At 36.0% G+C, this 23,072-nt stretch overlaps 1 long non-coding RNA gene across 1 annotated transcript; it reads right to left on the reverse strand.

Moving 5' to 3' along the window:
- Nucleotides 1-6,670: 6,670 nt before the first annotated feature.
- LOC123640364 lies at nucleotides 6,671-18,038 on the reverse strand. The gene is made up of 3 exons (XR_006735959.1): nucleotides 18,024-18,038; nucleotides 7,398-7,542; nucleotides 6,671-6,823 (listed from the first exon to the last, which is right to left on the reverse strand). It is a non-coding gene; the product is annotated as an uncharacterized LOC123640364 (long non-coding RNA).
- Between the last annotated feature and the right edge of the window lie 5,034 nt (nucleotides 18,039-23,072).

Raw genomic sequence — 23,072 nt, forward strand, 5'->3', positions numbered from 1 at the left:
GACCATATCAAGCGCAGATTGAAACTGATTCTTACATAACCTGGACTGGTGTCTTTAATAATTATTGTCCTGGGGACTCTCTTTGCTTCTCTAAAGTGAAGGATTTTCAGTCTATTGAAGTCTAAGTTTTCTCCTAATTGGCTTTCTCTCTTTCTCTCTCTCTCTTTTTTTTTTTTTTTTTTGGTGAAGAACATCCTCAAGTAGTTTCATAAAAAGGAATACATAGGAGAAGCAAATATTTTGGGGAACTTGACTCTCTAAATATCTCCCTTAAGGGATATTTTGATTGGGCCTTGAATGCTAGGATGTAAATTATTTTCCCTGAAAATTGTGTAGCATTACTCCACTTTCTTCTAGCTTCCTGTATTCTCTTAAGAAATCCAATCCAATTCTGAATCTTGATTGTTTATGTCTGTTTTTTCCCTTTAGAAACTTTGTGGATCTTTTCATTGTCCTCTGAGTTCTGAAATCTCAAAATTATAAGCCTGTTATAATGCTATTTTCATTTGTTGGACTGAACACATACTGGGCCCTTTCAATGAGGGGAGTTATGTTCTTCATTCAATTTTGGAAAAATCTTAGGATTTTTTGTTGGTGATTTCTACCCCTCCATTTTCCCTGTCATCCAGATGTTGTACCTCCTGTATTTCTAACTTATAACTAAATATTCTTATATTTTCTATTTGTCTTTTGATCTAATTTTGGTTGAGCTTCTCAATTTCTCTTCTAATTCATTTATTGAATTTCTCTATTTCTGTTATCATACTTTTAATTTCCAAGAATTCTTTTCATACATTTTTTTGAATGTCCATTTTTAATAGCATCTCTTCTTTCATGGATACAGTATCTCCTGTTATTTCTCTGATGATGTTGATGATATGTTTTTAATGTTTCGGTCTCCCTTTATAGTCTTTATTTCCTCCAAGTTGCAACTTATTTGTTTTTTCCTTATTTTAGTTTTGTCTATGTTTTTTATGTCAGAGCTTTTCCTCTGATTTCTGGGAATTGTTATCTGTTGAGAACAATTAAGAGTGGATCACCTAAAAACTCAGTGAAAAGTCTATGCTTAGCAGGGGAGGCTTGATTACTGTGTCTCACTACAGACTGGTTGGACTGGTCTGCTTATGGGAATTCCCACCCCACATCATTATTTCTAGATCTTTTCTCTTGGTTGGGTCAGATTTCCAAAGAAGAAACTTTATCGCTCCTGGGTAGTATAAACCTCACTGTCTGCTTTGTGGGAGACAAGTGGAGGAAGAGTGCTGGTGGTGCTATCAACATTTAACAGGTATACATACTTCACTTAATCCTTCTTTTCAATGTAGTGTCTATACCATTAACTTCCTACATCTCCCTTCCTCCCCTAACTCCAATTACACCCTCAATAGACTTTCCACCGTTCCTCCTGTTTTAAGCTTCATCTTCATATACATTTTCACAAATATCTGGAGCCATCAATCCCCAAGGCTTTAGGGATTCAGTTCTGAAAATCATGCTTTGTTTGTTTTTGTTTTTGTTTTTTTTCCCCACCATCACCTCAGGACTCAGCTTTCTCTGATTTACTAGTATCTGCTGTCCTGCTTTCTATCTTCCAACAGTTAATGTTGCTATCATCTCCTTCCCATTGTCTTTGCACTTGAATCTGTAGGCTGCTTTAAAAAACAAAACTTTTTCTGTTGTCTTTGTGTGTTTTGGTAAGTATGTCAGAAGACATGTGTATATTTAACCTGTCATTTTTAGATGGAAGTCTTTATTGTGTACCTACCATGAACTGGATTGTGCTGGGAACAATGGAGAACACAAGAATGTTTTTTTGGGTCATGCAATTGAATCATTGTCAGGTTTCAGTTTTAACCTGAAATCTAGAATTGGCCTTAGGAAGGATGAATAATTCAAGATGCTAACTTTCCCACCATTGAGCATTGAATGAAAGAAAGGTGCAAAAGAGCACAGTGGCACAGTGGCTCATACTTGTAATCCTAGCACTCCAGGAGGCCAAGGCAGGAGGATAGCTTGAGGTCAGGAGTTGGAGACCACCCTGAGCCAGAATGAGGCCCTGTCTCTACTAAAAATAGAAAAATTAGCTGGGCGTGATGGCATGTGCCTGTAGTCCCAGCTACTCAGGAGGCTGAGGCAGGAGGATTGCTGGAGCCCAGGAGTTTGAGGTTGCAGCCAGCTATGATGATGCCACTGTATTCTAGCCAGGGTGACAGAGTGAAATAAAATAAATAAATATAGAAAGAAAGTTGATTGATATAATAATTGTGCCAGTTACAATGAGTAAGGGAACCTTCCTCTAAGTACTTTATGTACTCAGATTTCTATATGGTGTAATAATTCTTTTTTTTTTTTTTTTTTTTTTGAGACAGAGTCTTACTCTGTTGCCCTGGCTAGAGTGCCGTGGCATCAGCCTAGCTCACAGCAACCTCAAACTTCTGGGCTCAAGCAATCCTCCTGCCTCAGCCTCCCGAGTAGCTGAGACTACAGGCATATGCCACCATGCCTGGCTAATTTTTCTATATATGTTTTTAGCTGCCCATATAATTTCTTTCTATTTTTAGTAGAGACGGAGTCTCGCTCTTGCTCAGGCTGGTCTCGAACTCCTGAGCTCAAACAATCCTCCTGCCTCGGCCTCCCAGAGTGCTAGGATTACAAGCGTGAGCCACCATGCCCGGCCTGTAATAATTCTTTTCTTTCACTGATAGTCCAAAGAAAATTAATGAAGCTGAAAAAACGAAAAAACTTTTTTTTTCTGAGCATTTTTAAGATAGTCTTGGGAAAATAAATCTTCTTTGAAGGGGTCTTAAAATCCCCCAGGATTCAAACATAATAAACTGAAGGTCACACAGTCAAATGTCCATAAGAGCCACATAGGGTACATGGGTATAAAGAAAGAGAAACAATAGAACATGAAATCTAGTATATGACAAAAGGCCCTTGACCTTAGAGTTGGAGTAGGGACCATAGAAAGCAGTAGGAATTGTAGACAACTGGAAAGGAAATGCCCTGTTTAAAGTGGGTTCTTGCTATTGAACTTCAGCCTTTGTTGTCTTGTGGAAATGAGCAATCCAAGTTGCCAAGGGAAACCAGAAATCTATATTTTAATATGAAATTATAAAATGAAATATTAAAATATTGATATGAAATAGCCCAATTTAAAAATTTTAAACATTGACAAGGAGTTAGATTAAAAAAAAAAAAATACTGTACAGGCCAAGGAAAACATGTTTGTGAACCAGATTGAGTTGCAGGTCTCCAGTTTACAACCTATGCTGTAGTCTTCTATTTGCCTTGGGTTCATTTTTCAATTATATAGTCATCCATAATTGTCCTGGCAAATGTAGCTCCAAAGGTTGATATTCATCTCTGAGAAATATTAAGCTTAGTAAGATGCAAAAAAAAAAAGGAGATTTGGATCTACTAACAGATGGGCCTAGAAATCCTATATGCTCTTTGCCATAAAGCTATACTATTTTTTCATATAGAGTTGATTCAGTTCCTCAAGACCAACCTGCTTTTCCACGTTCCTTCTAATCAGAATTGATTCTGGGCCGGGTGCGGGGTGGCTCACGCCTGTAATCCTAGCCCTCTGGGAGGCCGAGGCGGGTGGATCGCTGGAGGTCAGGAGTTCGAGACCAGCCTGAGCGAGACCCCATCTCTACTAAAAATAGAAATAAAAATTATCTGGACAACTAAAAATATATATAGAAAAAATTAGCAGGGCATGGTGGCGCATGCCTGTAGTCCCAGCTACTTGGGAGGCTGAGGCAGTGGGATCGCTTAAGCCCAGGAGTTTGAGGGTTTGAGGTTGCTGTGAGCTAGGCTGATGCCACGGCACTCACTCTAGCCCGGCAATACAGCGAGACTCTGTCTCACAAAATAAATAAATAAATAAATAAATAGAATTGATTCCGTAATACTATATAGCTGTATAAATGAATGAAGAAGCTCTTTGTCCATTGATAGGAAAAGATTGCCAAGATACATTGTTAGGTGCAAAAACCAAGGTGAAGAGCAATATGTCGAATATGCTAATTTTTGTGTTAAAATATGGGAAAATAGAGACATATTTGTATATTTGCTTGTGTATGCATAAAGAAAATCTATAAGGTTACATTTAAAAAATTAAGAACAACCTGTGGGATAGTCACTGGGCAGATGGTGACAATCTGGAGAGGAGGCTTTCACTATATATATTTTTCTCAAGTTATGATATTACTTTCTTGAAAAATTAAATTAAAAATTATTTTATTTTAATCAAAAATCTTTATCAAATTAACTTAAGTTTGAAAAGGGTTTTGTATTGGCTTAAGTACCTAAAGAGTCCAGGGGTAGGACTAGCTCAATAAGGCATGGCTGGACAAATTAGGACTTTCTCATTTTTGTTCTCTGTTCTTCTCTAACTCTCAACTTTCAGCTGTAGGGTGTTGGCTGCATTCTCTCTTGCAGCAGATGGCTGCCCCCCAAGGTTCTGGAAAAAATTGCTGTAAGATGCATGAGTCACAGGCTTACATTATTCTTATAGGTTGCCAAAGAGGAAGAGAAAAGATCTCTTCTCTGGCAGTGAAGTCCCAAGAACTCTGGATCATCTTGGGTCATATGCCCATCCTTGATCCCTGAATCAATCACTGTGGTCAGATGGTAGCTCTGATTGGCTAGACCTAGGTCACATGGTGATATTGAGGTTGTCCTCACATGTACCATATAGGAAGGGATGGATATTACCTCAAGCTAGGGGTGATGGGCAATCAATACGTATCTATGACAGAGCCAAATGTGCTCAAAACTAGAACGAACCTTGTAAATCTCTGTAGGTCAGACTTTATATATAGACCTGCTGCAGAACTCAGTGAATTGCAAGATGCTGGGGAGATGGAAAATACTATCCAAAAGTATGCCCTCCATATGTAAGCTGGGAAGTTGAAACTAGCAGTTGACATCTTTTTCCAAGACCCTACCTGATTAAAGTTGCTATTTTACAAACCAGGAAATACATTAAGCCCCTTCCTCCAAACAGACTGTTTATTCTGTCCAGGTATAAGTAGTTTTAGAGCCTTTGAGACAAAAGAAAATGTTTGCCAAAAGAAGGACCAATAGAGGAGGCTCTGATTTCAGAAATACTGAATTAATCTTCCCAAACTTGACAAATTTTTGGAAAATAAGAAACTCAGCTAAGTTCATTAAAAAGTTATCTAATCTGGTGACTGAAGACAAACAGATGGGTGTCTAGTTAGTGAGTCAGCTGGCTGATGTGTCACGTAGCTTTTTCAGGACCTGGGGAGAACCCATTTGCTTCAAGAGAGAATGCAGGTACACTCAAAAGTGGCCACACCCTATGCATTGTGAGAGGAAGCAGGGTGAATCAAGTCACTTGAATCCCTTGAAATATCAGTTTCCCCATCTGGTAAATCGAGATGACAGTTTTGTTTTGCAAAATTTTGGGGAGTTGTGTTAATGTCTGCTATAGACTGAATGTTTATATTCCCCTCCACCAAATTGATACATTGAAATCCTAACCCCACTATGAGGGTGGTGGGAGTTGGGGTGGTTAGGTAATGAGGGCAGAGCCCTCATGATGGGGATTAGTGTCCTTATAAAAGGGACTCCAGAGAGCTCCTTTCCCCTTCTGCCACATGATGTTACAGTGAAAAGATGGCTGTCTATGAACCAGGAAACGGGCCCTCACCAGACACCGAATCTCCTGGCACCTTGATTTTGGACTTCCCAGCCTCCAGAACTGTGAGAAATAAATTTCTGTTGTTCATAAGCTACCCAGTCTATAGTATTGTGTTACAGCAGCCCAAACAGACTAAGACAGTATCCTACTGCTGCTGTAACAAATTACCACAAACATAGTGACTTCGAACAATACAAATTTACTATCTGCAGTTCTGGAGGTCAGAAGTCCAAAATGGGTTGGCAGAGCTGTGTTCTTTCTGCAGACTCTAGGAGGAGAATCCATTTCCTTGCCCTTTCTAGCTTCTTCAGGCTGCCTGTATTCCTTGGCTCATGGCCATATCACCCTGACTTTTGCTTCTGTGGTCATATCTTCTTTTCTTTCCTTTCTTTCTTTTTTTTTAAGAGCTAGTGTCTTGCTATGTTGCCCAGGCTGGGCTCCAACTCCTGGGCTCAAGCCATCCTCTTTCCTCAGCCTCTCAAGTAGCTGGGGCTACAAGAGTGTGCCACTATACTCCTAGCTTCATATCTTTTTTTGACTCTGACCCTCCTGTCTCTCTCTCATAATGACCCTTGTGATTTCATTAGCTCACCCAGATAATCCAAGATAATCTTTCTATAAGAAGATCCTTAACTTAATAACATCTGCAAGGTCTGTTTTGCCATGTAAGGTAACATATTGACAGGTTTTGGCGATTAGGACCTGGATCTCTTTGGGAGGCCATTATTCTGTCTACCACAGGGTATAAAATGAAGTAACATTTGTAAAGGTTATTAGCACTGTTCTCGCCACATAATAGATACTTCATCAACTTCAATTTCAATTGTTTTTAACAATTCAGTTTTAACCATTCAGATGTCTGAACATGCATCCTGTCCAGCATTAAATTTTTAGATGTTGAATATCCTGGTAGGGGCAGAACACGTAACAGTATATTCTCGTGAATAGCAACCTAATTTTTAACACCTATGAGCTCTTTGTGCTTACCTTAGAAGATATTTTCTGTCCAAAAGTAAAGAGCAGTCCTTGGATGGAACTATTTTAAGCAGCAAAATCATCAACGTGCAAGTTCTTTTCAGTTACTCTTTAATGAAGACCAAATGTGACACATGGATTGTGGAGAATTTTCAGAGAATAATCAATTTCCTAAAGAATGTTACATATTGTAGATAGTATTAATAGTAAAAGGGTTATTTCATCAAAGTATCAAATCTGGAGGTCAAGATTTGGCAATACGGGTATTTGCACCTTAGCACATCTCCCCATTGTGCTTGGGTTAACAGGTTCCAAGGACATCACAGGGTCCTTCTTTTGGGGAGGATCCTGCTGACCCAAGACTAGACTCAGCACAGCCCAGTGGCTCTAAATTGGAAGATGAATGCTGAGTTTTGATGCTTTTCTCCTGGCCTATTACACTCCAAGAACTTCGATGGCCAAACAGAACACCTATCACTTTAAAGAAGGTGCACAGTGGCCTTTGAAAGTCACCCCAAATGATTCATGAAGCCTATTTCATACATCTAAAGAAAGATAAAGATTAAGGCTTTATGAATTCTAGTGAAAAAAAAAACAAACCAGGATTCCCAGAGGGATCGATCTTTGCAATAATTAAGTTTATATTTGGTATGATGGGCCATCCCTAGTATGTGTTCTTTCTGGTTAATAATAGCCTTTGTTTAGTAGTCACTCTCCTAGGAGGGAATGCTAATGTAATACTCACCGAGTTTTCTGCTGCTGGCTGGGAGTTATCAATAGGTCATAAATAAACCACCACCACATGGAAAAGACAATAAGATTATATATACTCCTTCTACCTCCAACTGCCATAAGAGCAACAATTATAAGGTTATACTCCTACAGCCACCCTAGGGAGAAAATGAGAGGAAAATGTTCCATTAGCTTAATGAAGAGAGCACGGCAGAGCCACAGTCAAATTTTCTCACTATTAGCACCTATGGTGTGCCCCAGCACACGAGCGAAGCTTGAGTTGCAGGGTAACAATTAAACTTTCTGACAATTAGCCCCTACAACGTATGGTCCCTGAACTCAAAGGAGATATTTCAAAGAATCACATTTACATTTTTCTCACCTCTTGCCTACAAAATTTGAGTGAGTCATTTGCTTGTGGAAATGGAGGAGTCAGGGTAAAAAGTTTACTTCACAGATAAGTACAAGCTTCGTTGGCAGGCTTGCCGGAGAGAACACATCAACTGATGTGATTAGTAAAAGGGAAGGTTAAGGAAGATGAAAGATCTGCAGAGAAATGTTCACACCAACCCAATTAGGGAAAAGATGAACTGGATCAATGTGAGTACTTTAGCTTCCGTGTTATCTGTGTTAGGGAGAAGATCGCTGAGGAATGAAAATAGATGTGCGGCTTCACATTGCAGCTGCCAAAGAATCAGGTTTGCCTCCTGGAAGGCACTGTATTAGAAGAAGAAGAAAGCAGTATCCCTGTGCTCAGATTCTGGGTCCACCATTTATCCTTGCCAAGCCCCAATTTTTCTCTTCTGCAAGAAGTACCAAGAGAACAAATTTCCATGGGTTATTGGGAGGATTCAAAGAGAAAATGCATAGGGATTAATCAATAGTAAGTGCTTAACAAGTGTTAGGTATCATTATTTATGTTCAGAAGTAGACTAGAACACTATACATTTTTATGGCTTAAGTAAATATTTGTGTGATAATGAATATTCTCAAATTTTCTTTCTGGAGTGCATGATTCAAACTTTACTTGGGTGGTAGTGAGTAAACAGTCTACTTGGGTTCCTCTCAATTTAAGGAGAAGTAAAGGATATTTGTGTAATTTGGAGATGTAATATGTCTGAACTATTCTACAAACTGTCCGTAAATACATGGGTAAATATGGAAAAATTATCCAAAACACAAAGAGTTTTTGTTTGGTCCAACTTCTCCACCCAATCAAGGGAAATATTGATGTCAATCACACCAGTCCACTACTTCTGTTGCTTCTTATTGCCACACAGAGTCGCTGTTGAAAAGTGGGTGCTCTGCTGCCCACCCCTCTGGGCAGAACAAAAATAGTTCTTAGACAAAGCCCAACTTCTCTTCCTTGGTGCACATTTTGACCAAAGGTGCAGCTCTAACGTACACCTCTTTCTGTTTTATACTCCACATCCTCCAGGGTATCAGATGGCCTCAGTAACTCTGGATCAGGGCTGGTTCAAATGTCAGCTTCCTCTTGAGCCCAGAACCTTCTCTCCCTACAATTTCCCTCAAAACACCCTCAAAGGATTTCCTGGATTGCAAATTTCCAACCTCTGACTTCCAATTATAGTTAATGATAGAAAGCTAAAACAGAAGAAAAAGGTAAGTCAAATAGCAGATATTGTCTTATTGAGAAACAGTATTGCCTAGGATATAATATTTCAAGTATTATTACCCTTCGTGTTTGTGGACTTTAATGGTGTTTCACAAGGTAGTTTGCAACTGCAATTAAGCTTTAGGTGTTTTGTAAAATTACAATGGTTGTTTTAAAAAGTCTTTTAGTTTGTATCACAATACTGAGTTTGAGAAGTAGAAGTATGTCTCAGTGATATCTTCACCTGTCCCGTGGCACCTGCTGTCCTGGTGACGATCAAGCCCTGGGTCACTTCTTTTCCCTGAATGGTTTGTGTGTGTGTGTGTGTGTGTGTGTGTGTGTGTGTGTGATTGTTACCTTTCACAGCACTCACCGCTCTCTTTCCAACTACTAGAAGGTTCACTTTTGCCCCCTGCCACCCACCTCCCCACTACCATTTATGTGACCATTATGTATTATGTTGTAAAAATTGAACCCCACTTCCATTCCCAGAACTCTTCATCCTTCTTCCTTCCCTTTTTTAACTCCAAAGAACTTATCACCACCTAAGATACTACATATTTTACTTCTTTATGTCTTTATTTTCTGGCTCCTCTTACTATAGTTAAGCTCCATGAGAACAGGGGATTTGTGTTATTCGTTGCTGAATCCCCAGTGCCTAGAATAATGTCTGGCACATAGTAGATGCCCAACAAATAGCTATTAACTGTAGGTAGAATTTATCAATTTCTTTTTATTGTGACTCAATCCAGAAAATTATAGAAGGGAAAGATTTTCATAACTCTACAACTTCCTTTCCTAGCCATGGGTCCTATCATCATTGTCACCACCATCACTTTTTTCTTATTATTAATAATTAGTCTCCTCACCCAAAATTACATGGCTAAAAATGATAAAATTTGATACTTACACTGATAAAAAAGAGAGTTGATTTTAAAAAAAGAGACTGATAAAATTTTTTTTTAAAGAGACATAAAAAAATCATCTAGTCATCTTGTCCTGCTCCTACATTTTTCAGACTTGGAAACTGACAATAGACGATGTAGTCATGATTGCACAGCTACCTACACTGTCTGAATCTTGAGGGATTTTGTTTTAGTTTTAAGATATAAAAGCCCTGTGACTTTATAAAAAGATTTGATAACCTGTCCTCATCAGGATAGAAGTTCCCATAAGTTCATGAGCCCTAATTCCCTGTTTGCAATCAAGGACAACGATTTTGGCTAAGTCAGTTTATCACAGGTGGACCACATGAGTAGTATGAATAGGGAGTCATTGATACAGTGTAATTTGAGAGGTAGTAAGGAGGCCCTGTAACCCAAAACATAGAACACTCTCAATCTCAGAAATTGCACCATTGGCCTTTGTGCTAAGCTTTACTCACTCTGTAATTCTATTGGTTGTTTTTTAAATTTTAAAAAAATGTTTAATTGTTATCTGCACAGAATAGCTGTATATCTTTATAGGGTACATGTGATGTTTTGATACAGGCATATGATGTGAACTAAGTGGTCACATGGATTGGCGTATACGTCACATCAGGTATTTATCATTTGTTTGTGTTAGGAACATTCCAATTCTACACTTTTAGTTATTTTAAAGTGCACCCTAACTTATAGTTAATTATAGTGACTTTGTTGTTCTAGCAAATATTGTTCATTCCATCTAACCATATTTTTTTGCACCCATTAATATGCAATTCTATTTGAAAAGCAAATCCTCTAATGTTAGAGCACACAAAGTTCCTAGTATTTTAGGACACAGAGATTTTGAAGTAATCCCAAAAATCTAGGTGCATAGAAGCACTGAGTTTTTAGGATTGGAGAAGGGGCAGAGTGGACACTAGGAATGTACTCAAAGAGAAAGCAAAAATGCTGAGGGTCAACTGCCCACTTACAGCCAGCTTGAATTTCTTCCCCAGTTAAATGGGTCAAATAAGCCTTTCTAGTGTTAATGGCGGGATATGATGCAGAACTAATCATGCTGTATAAAGGCTCTTGGAAGCACATGGTTGACACACAGTTATTTGACAATAGTTAATTTACTAACAGATAGCACCCTGGGATCTCCTTCTCATTAAGTGAATATTGATGAACATATAAAGCTCACAATTGATGCAGCATGTTTCTGAATGTTTTCTGCATTTGATGTGTCTGGCACAAAACAACACAAAATAAAACACGTTTTGTAGGCAGAGATGAAATGAGGTATTAGTAAGGTGTGGAGGGTAGGATGGTCCCCTCCTGATGTAGGCAGCAAGGGGATGCATTCTCTGTAGAGAAGTTAAACACAGTAAAAGAACTTACCAAAAACTGGTCTTTTTATTATCGCCGTGTGCTAACAACTCTAAACAGTGCAAGTGATAAAATAATCCCCCCAAAATGATCTCTTGTTGGTCTAAATTCTTTAAAATTGCTGTAGTTATTATTGAGTTGAAATAAAGCATATGAAAGTTTCAAATTAGCACATTTTGTTAACTTATCCTTTAATAAACATCAGATACTACACATAAGTTAATTTAGAGAATTTCCAGTTATACAGTTAATACCCCGCTCATGGACTCTACTGCACCTATTCTTTCCAAGAGTAACAACTGAGAAGTGTTGGAGCTTGGTTTTAAGGCAATTTCTATCTCTAAACTTTGTGATATTACATAACCCTGTGTTTAAACAGTATATTTAAAATGAACGATTTAGCACAGTGATTTTAAAGATGAAGAAAAAGAACCTGAGTTACTTTGATTAGGTCATTCTGTGCAATTTTTATTATGATAGCAAAACATGCCAATGCCAACTCTGAGGTGCAATGTTTTTGTTTGGGAAGTGCTTTTTTTTTTTTTAGATACAGGGTCTTGCTGTGTTACACAGGCTGGAGTACAGTGGCACAATCACAGCTCAATGCAACCTTGAACTCACAGGCTCAAGCAGTCCTCCCACCTAAGCCTCCCAAGTGGTATAGCACTACCGGGGCACATCACCACACCAGGCTAATTTTTAAGATTTTTTTGTAGAGACAGTGGTCTCCCTATGTTGCCCAGGCTGGTCTGAAACTCCTGGCCTCAAGAAATCCTCCTGCTTCAGCCTCTCAAAGTGCCGGGATTATAGGTGTCAGCTACTCTGCACCTGGCCAAGAAGTGCAAATTTTATTAATATTTCAAATATCAAGTCTTTCACAAAATTTGGATAATACTTTTTAAAAATTGTTAACCATTTGTTTTAAACTAAGGAGTAACTCAGGAAAACAGAATGTTACACCAGTGGTATGATTTAGCTGTCTGAACTGTATCTTTGGCAGATGTTTTGGTTTATTGAAATTCACTTCTTGGTTATTGTAATATTGTTGTGCATTACTGAAACACACCACCATGTAGGTATAAATCCCTCTTCCCTTTTAAAGATACATTAATGTTATTTAAAAGTATTGGTATTTTAAAAATTCTGTAATATTTCCTTTTTTCTTTTTGTACTGGCATAATTATTACAAATACACACATACATACACACATACATATTCAATAAAAGACAACTTGCATTATCTGTTCTTCTTTTTTGGCCATAATTCTTGTTCCTTTCATGATTATTACTGAAAATAATTTTGTCCTGTGGAAGTGATGATGTTAAAAAAAATCCAGTCTGGTGCCAAAGACTCTAGGTATGTCCCTAATACCTACAACGCTGGTACAACAATGAGATCTACTAGGATCTCTATTAACTAGTTGCAGCTTTGCAAATATGCTTTGCACCTTGACTGGCTGATTTCTCTAGTGATTACCAAACCAATGAGCTGTCTAAGACCAATGTGAGTTTCATTTTTAACTTAGTTAAAAGAGAAGAATTCTTATTGTTGTAATTCCTTTGTCTTACTGGTTAAATTACCATTCACTTATTGGGGTTGCTGTGCAATATATGATATTATTTTACCTACTGTGTGTTCAAAGTAGTCTTGTCATAGTATCAGCATGCCGGCATAAAAAGTATTATAGCAAATAGGTAAATACATGGCTTTTGTAAATTAGAAGTGGATAATTATGTCAGCCTTACAGCATTTGTGGGTGAATAGCTAAAAATAATTGAAGTAAAAATGCTGGGAAATATTTAACATTAAATACAAATAATTACAAGATTGTCATAAAATGACAATGACCAATAAAACATAATTTTTAGTTTCTCTTGATAGAATATTTCAAATTAGAATATGAAAACACATACACAAATACTCTTTCATTTTCCTTTCATTTTAAGGAGTCCCAGTCCTACACTATACACCTCAGGTACAATTGCTGTAATTTTCCTGTCAAAATAGATATTTGCTATAAAAAGACTCCCAAATTATTTTTATTTTTTACAACTTTTGTTTATGCTTTGAACAAACAGAATTCAAATAAATCCTGATACTGGAAATATTTTGGCTTCCTAGAAACATGTAGGATTATGCTGTATGGGGTGTGCTTACTATTGAGATTCTTTTGAAAACAAACACACTAGAACTTGCAACCAAGTTCAAAGTAGTCTCATTGGTTAACTACACACGTTTTCCAGTGATTCTGCCATTGTGCCAATCTTTATGGGAATGCCTTTTTCCTTGTGAATGGCCATCAAACCATGTGGCATATTCTTCCAAATACTTGATTTCTTGAGCCTTATGAATACAGGTGTTTGATTATGCTAGATAAGGTGGTTTTATTGAAAAAGAAGAGGAAATTATAAGATTCATTTTTCTTCTGTAGCTTCTAAATTAGCTTTGAAGGCTTTGTAAAGAGAAGTACCCTAATATTTTTCTAGTTATGATAGCTTCACTGGAGTCATCTCCAGAGGAGACCAATTTGAAAGACAACATGTATTTGAATACATGAAATGAAAGCGTTGTTAATGATGTGAGTCCTCCTTTTCTTTTTAAATAGTCAAATAGATTCTAATGGCTTTTGACGTAAAGCAATGAGTGGCAGCGTAACAGCTGTGTTTGGGCAAGAATGAAATGCTTAAAGTTAGAAGTCACCAGGGAATTGTCTGACATAATCAGTTTCAGGATATTACATTTTCTCCAATCTCTCTTTTAAATTTTACCTAGAACATTACTCAGCAATGGATTAATGATTTTGCATATACAATTATTCTCAGCCTTATTCCAAAAATGATTTGAGGAAATACTAAAAATGTCATAGTTTAATATTAATAAAGATCACTACCACAGGATAGGGTAGTACAATAGAATGCAATAGAATAAGAAATAGATTGAGGCAAAGGGAAAATAAGGATAGAATTAAAATGCAGACAACACAAAGCTATTAACCAGACATGTGCATGAGAAGGCTCTGAACACCTTTAATAAAAGTCAGCATTTCAGCTCCCAGCTTCCTAGTTACCAAAGCAGAAAAAAAAAAAAAAAGATCTGTTACAAGGATGTGTGTGTGTGCGCGCGCGCGCGCGCACGAGAGAGGAGAGCGAGAGAGCGAGAGAGAGAGAGAGAGAGAGAGAGAGAGAGAGAGAATGTAGCAGCAGTGGCATTAACTTAACTAGATGAAAATCAAAACCTGACTTTGCCTTTGACACAAACTTTTAACTTCTCTGTGTTGTTGTAAATACAGGGATTTAATAATACTTGGCTTTTCCCTATTTTACCAGAACAGTACAAAAAAATAACTGGAATGTAAATAATTGTAACCTACTTCCATTTCATAAGTCATTGAGAAAATAGAAACAGCCAATGCTGATATTAGAGGGGAGTCAAAAGGGAGTGAATAAGCATCGCCTATGTGCCATTCACTTCATCTGTGCCATATCATTTAATTCATACACCATTCTGAAGAGGTAAACTTCCTATTTTACAAATGACATGGACCCTGGACCCAAGATCTCCTTAAACAGAGATGGCATTTGAACTGTGGTCTGCCTAACCCCAGAGCCACAGTACATTCTCCACTGACTACATTGCTTACTAAATCCTCCAAGGGTTTTACTGAAAAACTCTGTTAGGTAGCATGATGAAGAGTTATCTTTAGATTCCCTAAGCATCAATCCTTGGTTTTCACAAAGGCCCAAGATTACTCTGAGCACTCATTTGAGGTTTAACCTTTGTGTTAGCCATATATAATACCAACTGAACTATTATTTACTCAATAGTTTTCTTTATATGAATTCATTTTTAATTTATTTAAACAGAAAATGCTATCACTACTAAAAATGTAAAACCAACGTGTTCGCCAGAAATAAGACTTAAGAGAAACAGCTATTAAAAAATGTTGAGTACATGCAGCTCCTGGGAAGCTCTCAGGCACCACCAACTGTGCCTCTGGGGGTGGGGGTCCCCCCTATGCAGGGAAGTTAGGAAGCTTCTTAGATGTTGGGGAGTAGTCTTCAGCAGGAGTTCCTAAGGATGACACCCAGGCCTCAATGTTATATCATTTACATCAGAGAAACCTGGCATTGTAGCAGAGACATGGGCTTAGGGAAGATAAAATATGCTCATTGACATGAGAAATCCATAGCTGCAGTTTAGGATATCTTATTCATTAGAGCTACTTTCGGCAACAGTGCTGGTAGAATAAAACAAAATGTGCCTTTTCTGTGAGAAGAGAACGAATTATTTTCAACTCTTTCTAGTACTACAGAGATTTAAGTGTCCTTGTCCTGAAAGCAGATTTTCAGGAAGCTAAATTTGATAACTCAGTGTTTCACTAACACCTATAATGCCAGCTACTCTTGGAGCCTGAGGTGAGAGGACTGCTTGAGCCAGGAGTTTGAGACCAACCTGGGCAACAGGGCATATGGCAACACCCTCATCTCAAAAACAAAAAAAGAAAAAGGAGAAAAGTTTCATTAAAACATTAAATCAAGGAATCTGATAATTAAAAATATTTTATGTTGTCAATGAAATCAATATTTTTCTATCATTTTTAGGAAAAATATTTCAAGAAAATCCAAGAGATAACAGCTGGTACTCAAGGCATTTCTTTATCTTTCAGATTAGAAATTCTGGGAAAGCAGGCACTTAACCTCACCTTTACATTTTTCCTAGGGCCTAGTATAGTCTATTACATAATAAATGTGTCAGAATATTCTGAACATATTCATCTCTTTACCAAACATCCAACTTAGGTTTAATCATGGTTCATTTTAGAAAGATATGACTTCCACACATAGCAATTTGTTATGAATGGCATAGACCATACCTTGCACAATGTAAAAGACCTCCAGAAGTTAATTGAGGTCTATTAAGAGTTTGTGGGTTATTACCACATTTGTTCAATGTTTGTGTGTATGAATTTTATTTTTACTCTATCTCATTTTGACAGAGTATGACTATTTTCTTATAATATGTGAATTTAGAGTAAATGTCTTTCCATGAATAATGATGAATTGTTAAACTTTAGCAAACTTTGTAAAACATTTATACCCACTCAGTTCTACAGCCATTTTATTAACTCCAAGGACCCACTGAAACAACTGAGCAGGCATTCCAGCAATATATAGTTGAACATTCAAAACCAAAGGCACATGGACAATTCATATAATTTTGATAATGTGAAGGCATAGTCACATAATTATAGGTAAAGACAGTTCTGTGAAAAGGCCATTATAAATCTTTAATATAGAAAGGAATGAACATTAATTTAATACCTATGCACTTAGAACTTGGTATCATTCAATGCTCACAATAACCCTATCAAGTTGGGAGGAAACTGAAGACCACAGAGATTAAGAATGTTATCCAGGAACACCCAGCTTGTAAATGGCAGAACCAGGATTTGCAATTAGGCCTGTGTGACTTCAATGACTGTAGCATTTTCTCTATACAACTCTGCCTTTATGGCTAATGGAAATGTTCAAAATAATCACTTGGAATTTTTGGATGCTGGTGCAACTCCATTTCACCAGTATATGGGGCTCGTTGAAAGCTGTAGCTTTATAGGGGGGAGTCATAGCAAATCAGGTCATATCGTATCAAACAAAATTAAGACTGATTCTGGTAAATAGTGGGGATCCCACAAAGCTGTTGTAGAGTGAGTTCCAGGAGGAAATTTCTAAGATGGGACTGCCAAATGCTTTAAGGTTCATGAAGCATAACTGCAAGTAATGTGTCATGATGGGCAGCCTCAGCTGTTGCCAGTCTAACAGTCTGAGTCAAGGCTTTGTACACTTAAGAGCAGTGTCATAAATGGCAGCAAATTCTCTGAATAGTGTTAGAGATGGCAATCACAGGGTAGATTTCACCTGTGCTGAGCGTGGATTGAACCACTGTTTGCACAATGGCCTTTTTATATACACATATAAAACCATAATCACTCAAACATCATTTATTTGTTCTAGGTGAAAGGACAATCTACTTTATTATGTATTTAACATTTTTCTACTTCATTAAAGCAACACTAAGCTTCTTTTGTGTTCTAGTGGCACCAGAAATACAAAGATGTGAAGATGAATGTCATTGTCCACCAGAAGTTTGAAATATTGGGGTGGTAGGTAAGGGAAAGATTTACATACTAATATGAATCAGTGTGAGGCCAGTGCTCCAGAGCCTGAATTTTTCTTGTTTTCTTATATACACACATACATACGTATATGTATTTCTGTTTGTATATATGTGTATATATATTGAAAGTAAACAAGGCCTATGTTTCAAGGTAGAAATTCTGGATATAAAGTAAATAAACATTTAGCTTATCAATTGATTAAATATAATACATATTAGCATACCAATGGATTATATAATATTTCTTCACTTAAATATTTTCCTTATCATCCTAGCTGTACATCATATTTTCTTCATTGATAATACAGAGATAAATCTTATACTAGCAATGTGAACACACATTCAAATTTAGTGAGGGAGGCAGACTGGGGAGTCAGTGGGAGAACCGTGTATTTAGTATGTAGGAGTTTTTGTATTTAATTTAGTGTTAAATATAATAAATTAAATATTAAATCAAATGTAATAACTTTTGTTCTTAGACATGCATATTTATCCTACATATCCAAACATCAAATATTTGGAGGCAAAAAAAATCTCTTACATGAATATACTTACTATAATTTCCTTTTTTTCCTTCTGCTATCCCAGACATTCAGGTTTCTGGAATTCTGTTTGCCAAAGATAGACTTATAGAGATACGATATTGCTCCATGGCATGTTCTTCCTTCCTTTAGCTGCCTGGTAAACTTCATTCATCACCTTTTTGGGCATTTCCTGTATTAACAATGTACAGAAGTAGTCTTCTGTATTACAATGCTAACACATTGCAGGAGTTACAATGAATCATTCAAAATCTGGGACTATATTTTTGTCTTTGTATCTAGTCTTGGAGCGGCATATAATAGGAATACAATAAAAAATTAATGTTAATTATGAATTTTTATTGACCAAATTAAGGGCTCCATTTCCAGATTGCTCAGCAGTTTTTAATTCCAAGCCATACTTTATGTTTAATTGTGTTTAGGCCTTCAATAGTAAATAAAATGGCATGTGCTATTTTAATATGTATGAGAAAAATATGCATCATGGGTATGCCACTACTGATATTCACATTAGTTAAAAAGTCCTCTTACTCTATTAGTTAACAAGCTGCAAAAATTACTAACCACTTCTACTTGTTATTGCCTTACCAAAAGCAGAGTTAGAGACTTGGCATCTACTTTTAGATTAAAAAAAATATATATTTTTTTCATTTTTCTTGAGACAGAGTCTTGCTCTGTTACCCAAGCTGGAGTAGGGTGGTGTGATCACAGATCACTGCAGTCTCAAAAATCAAACTCCCAGTCTCAAGTGATCCCCCTGCCTCAGCCTCCCGAGTAGCTAGGACTACAGGTGCATGCCCCTGCACCTGGCTAATTTTTAAATTTTTTGTAGCGAGAGGGTCTCGCTATGTTGCCCAGGCTGGTCTTGAATTCTTGGCTTCAAGCAGTCCTCCTGCCTTGGCCTCCCAAAGTGCTGGGATTACGGGCATGAGCCACTGCACGCTGCTAGATTCAAAACATTTTTGATTACAGTCAAATAAATAATTTTTTATTGGTTCTAGACTAAAATCATAAATACATGATGCTTTGTAAATGTATGCATTAGAGAAATGGTAAATAAAGTAACTGGCTAAAAGGCTCTTACAAGCCTACAGCATAGGCTAATCTTTGATAACTGTGACAGATATGATTTGTAGGCTGAAATATGGGAAAAGACCGACAATCTGTCCTGTTGATAAATCTAAGAAAACAGTTCTTCAAAAATTAGTCAATCCATAAGGGATTACAGAATACTGAACTTGTATTCAATAACACTTGCTAAGAAACTAAGTAAAATATGGTATTTTCATACCTGTTAAACACTATACTTCTATTTCTAAAGTATACAAGTGATTTAAATTGTTCATTTTAGAAAGGTGAAAGCTAAATTCTTTAATTCTTAATTATTAACTTTCCCATTTTACTAGTATGTACATTTATTTACTAAACTTTTAAATGTCAGATTGACATGCCTGTTCAATAGCTGTCTTTTCCATTCTCAATTTAGTCTTTATGGGGTAGTTCAAAATAACGATGGCTTTCAAAAGTGATCACAAAAATCAACAGATATTTTTCCAATGCACATATTACATATTCAATTGCACACTCACTTCAGTAATTTTACAGTTGTTTTCAGTTTTTTATTATTTTCAGCTTACTGTTTCTTATGCGTCATAGTTTCTGGGGGGAAAGCTACACAAAGTGTCGGAAGGTAACTGGAAAGTATTTGTAAAGTAAATAAGGGCTTTTTAAAATAATGGGATACATCTCCTAGGGACAAAAATCTTTAAAAGATAAAGTATTATTAAATCTGATTGTTATATATTTTAAATTAAGACAGTTGAGAAACACTATGTTAAAAGTCATTTATTTTTCTAAAATGTACAACTGACTCATTTTCATTATCACTCAAGCACTATAATAGTCTGGAGAGCAGCAGGTTGCTTGAAGATGCAACAAATATTCTTTGAACACCTCAATAAACACAATGTAAACATTCACTTTAATAATGTTTCCTTTGTTAATGCAAAACTGAGTGCATTTTTTCCTTGCTTCTGGCTGAGCCATGACTAGCTGAGTAGCAACAGCAGAGTGCTGAAAGAATTTTTCAACAGCAATTTGCTTGTTCTAATTTACTTTTCAAGGTTGATGATCAGAATCATTATGTTGCTTGCAAAAAGATCTATTTCTATTAATTTGATCCCGTCATTCCTCTTGTTCTCATCATATTTAGTTTCCCTGGCAGCTTTACCAAGTTCAGTTAATTGAATCAGAAGCGCCACTGGCACTGCAGTTCTAGTTTCAGATACAAAATGAACTCCTATATCCTTTAGAAACAAATCTGCAATACTCATTCAGAAAGTATGGGTACACTGAAACGAACGACTAATGTATGTTTCCATAGTAGGGTGAGGAAACCTTTGCCTTTTGCTCTTCACTCTTTCTAGTTAGTAGACCCATGCATTCAACAATACTTAAAACATTATCTGGTCAATCCTTTTTTTTTTAAATAAATTCTAAGAAGACTTGTTTTTTTGAGCTAGAACACAATCATCATTCATCAATAAGGTCAAGAAATAGAAGTCTTGTGTAATTTTTAAGTTTTTTTTCATTCATGTATTTTTACATGATGCATGTTGAAAAGCAAGGTTTATTTCAAACATATAATTTTCTAAAAATATAATGGGCAATAAACAAGCTATTCTCTACTTCTTCAACAAATTTCAAAATAGCTGTTTTCCCAATCTCCTTTCTGTGAGCAAATGTGTGTTACTGTAGTTCTAACATTTAAAGAGCCCCAGCTATTATTATCAGGAAAGTTCAATGGTATCACATTCATCACACCAACGCAACTATAAAACCAGCAGAGAAAAGAAACTCCTACTTCAATCACTGGCAAATTAAGAGTTAACAATATAAATAAATTGGATCACATTTTCTTTGTGATTGGGTGTAGGTAGGCTATGATTTTAAAAGGGAAAAAAATCACAGGGTTTACAAACAGATATAGTCATTAATTAGTTATCTTTTTATTACCTGCAGAGGGCACCCAAGTCTCTTGAAGGAAAAAGTAAAAATTTTAAGAGGGATAACTAATTTTTTTATTTTTCATTATTATTAGTGTTTACTAAATAAGTTTTTTTAAACAGAAACTGTCACTTAAGAGAGGACATTTAAAGGAAACATGCAGTGTGACTTTAAATGTTTAATAGATTATTAGATATGTAAATTTTCACATCTTATTGGAAAAAAAAAAAACAAACCAATTCAGCAGGTGGTTTCTATTGTGGGACATTCATCCATCTGTAAATGCTTGCGCATTAGGCATTATAACACCACACTGACGTCAATTACGCAGATTAGCCAGGGCCTTAGAAAAATCAACTAGACCCTGAGTAACCTACTAATAAGACAAGAAACTAGTGATACAGATACAGCATTGTACTGCTGCAGGGTATATATGGACAATAATGTTATATCCATAAAAAGCCTTCAGCTCATAAGAGTTTTAATTATTTTAAAACACTAATCTCATGAGTTCCTTGGCAATTTTCATTTTAATGCATCTCTTCATTACTATTAAATAACATTGTGTTTGGAGGGAAGATATTTGACTATTTGACTTTAAAATATTCTTTCCCTGACATGATACTGATTTTCACAGGGAAATCTACCAAGTCAGACACACTAGCATTGTATACATTACATAAAAATATACACTCATACATTTATGTTGTATATAAATATAGTCTATGATGGCACATTTCAAAATAAACTGCAACATTTATTGACTAAATATCTACTGCAGAAGTAATTATTAAAAACACTAGTTTATTAGCAAAATAGCTATGGGAACGTGCCCTCTGTCTTATAGACCCTGCCCATACCTTATATTTTTTCTGATTCTCAATTTTGCTATGGTTAAGGAACCTGCTAATAAAATATATCTAGAAACTGGTTATAAATTAAAACTAGAGGAGGCTGGTTTGGTCCCAACATAAGTTAGATATGCATTTCTTTGAGTTGTTTCAACTTATAAATTAGATCACAAAAAGTATGAGCCAAAAAAGTATTAAAAAAAGATCTAAATACCTGTATTTCAAACTACTACTAGAATAATGAACATTAAGCACTAAAACTGCCTTATCTATAATAAAATTAGTCATTAATAAAAATTTAATCTTTAAAAACTTTTGTTACAAATTATTGTTTTTTAAAGGACTTTATATTAATACTTGAGGAATAAATCCTCTAAATTGACATCTTGAAAGATAAATACTACACTGATATTGATAATAGTTTAAAAAAGCAAATTCCTTGAGAAACCTAGCATGAAACATATATTGAAATTTTTTTCTTAAAATATTGTGCAAAATTCCATAGAATATTTCAAAGTTTAAAATTATGAGACAGAAGGTATTCAGATAATTGAGAAAAGGACAGAAAAAAATTAAAATTATTACTTTGAGACATTTTGGTAATAGTATCATTTACTTTTCTTTATTAAAAAAGTCATTCCAAAAATGAATGCAATTATTCTTATAATGAGAACATAAGCTCCTTTTCCTCAAGAAAGGAAAAAGTTAACAAAGCTTTGAAATCAGAAGTCTCAATATGGATAATTATGTATTACAACATGTTTTCCCCAGCTGAATTTCTTTACCATATAGCATTTTCTAATGGTGGTGGTGGTGGTGGAAGGGGGGCGGTGAGAAGAACTGTGCAATTTAATGAAACAGAAGCATTTTCTCAGCCTAAGTTGTAGCCACTGCTTTGATTTTTGGGTTATCTCAGGGCCAATAAATATACACTCCACTGCATGAAACAAAACTAGAAGCTATACTTAGAATGTAGTCTTTGTTTCTTCTTTCTTCAAAGCCTGTGTTTCCTAATATCATTGTTAGGAAAAGCAAAAAGAAATGTTTGTTCTATTACGTAAGAAACAAACTTCATTTGGTATTCAATTGACTTTCTAACTTAGCAGACAGGACTTTACATCTTCAAATACTGAAAATAAATTGCATTCTTGGCCCTTGCTTTAAAAGGTTATAAAGAATAAACGCACACCCTGGTAGTGTTCTAG

This window comes from Lemur catta, chromosome 1 (assembly GCF_020740605.2).
Source record: "Lemur catta isolate mLemCat1 chromosome 1, mLemCat1.pri, whole genome shotgun sequence".
NCBI lineage: Eukaryota > Metazoa > Chordata > Mammalia > Primates > Lemuridae > Lemur > Lemur catta.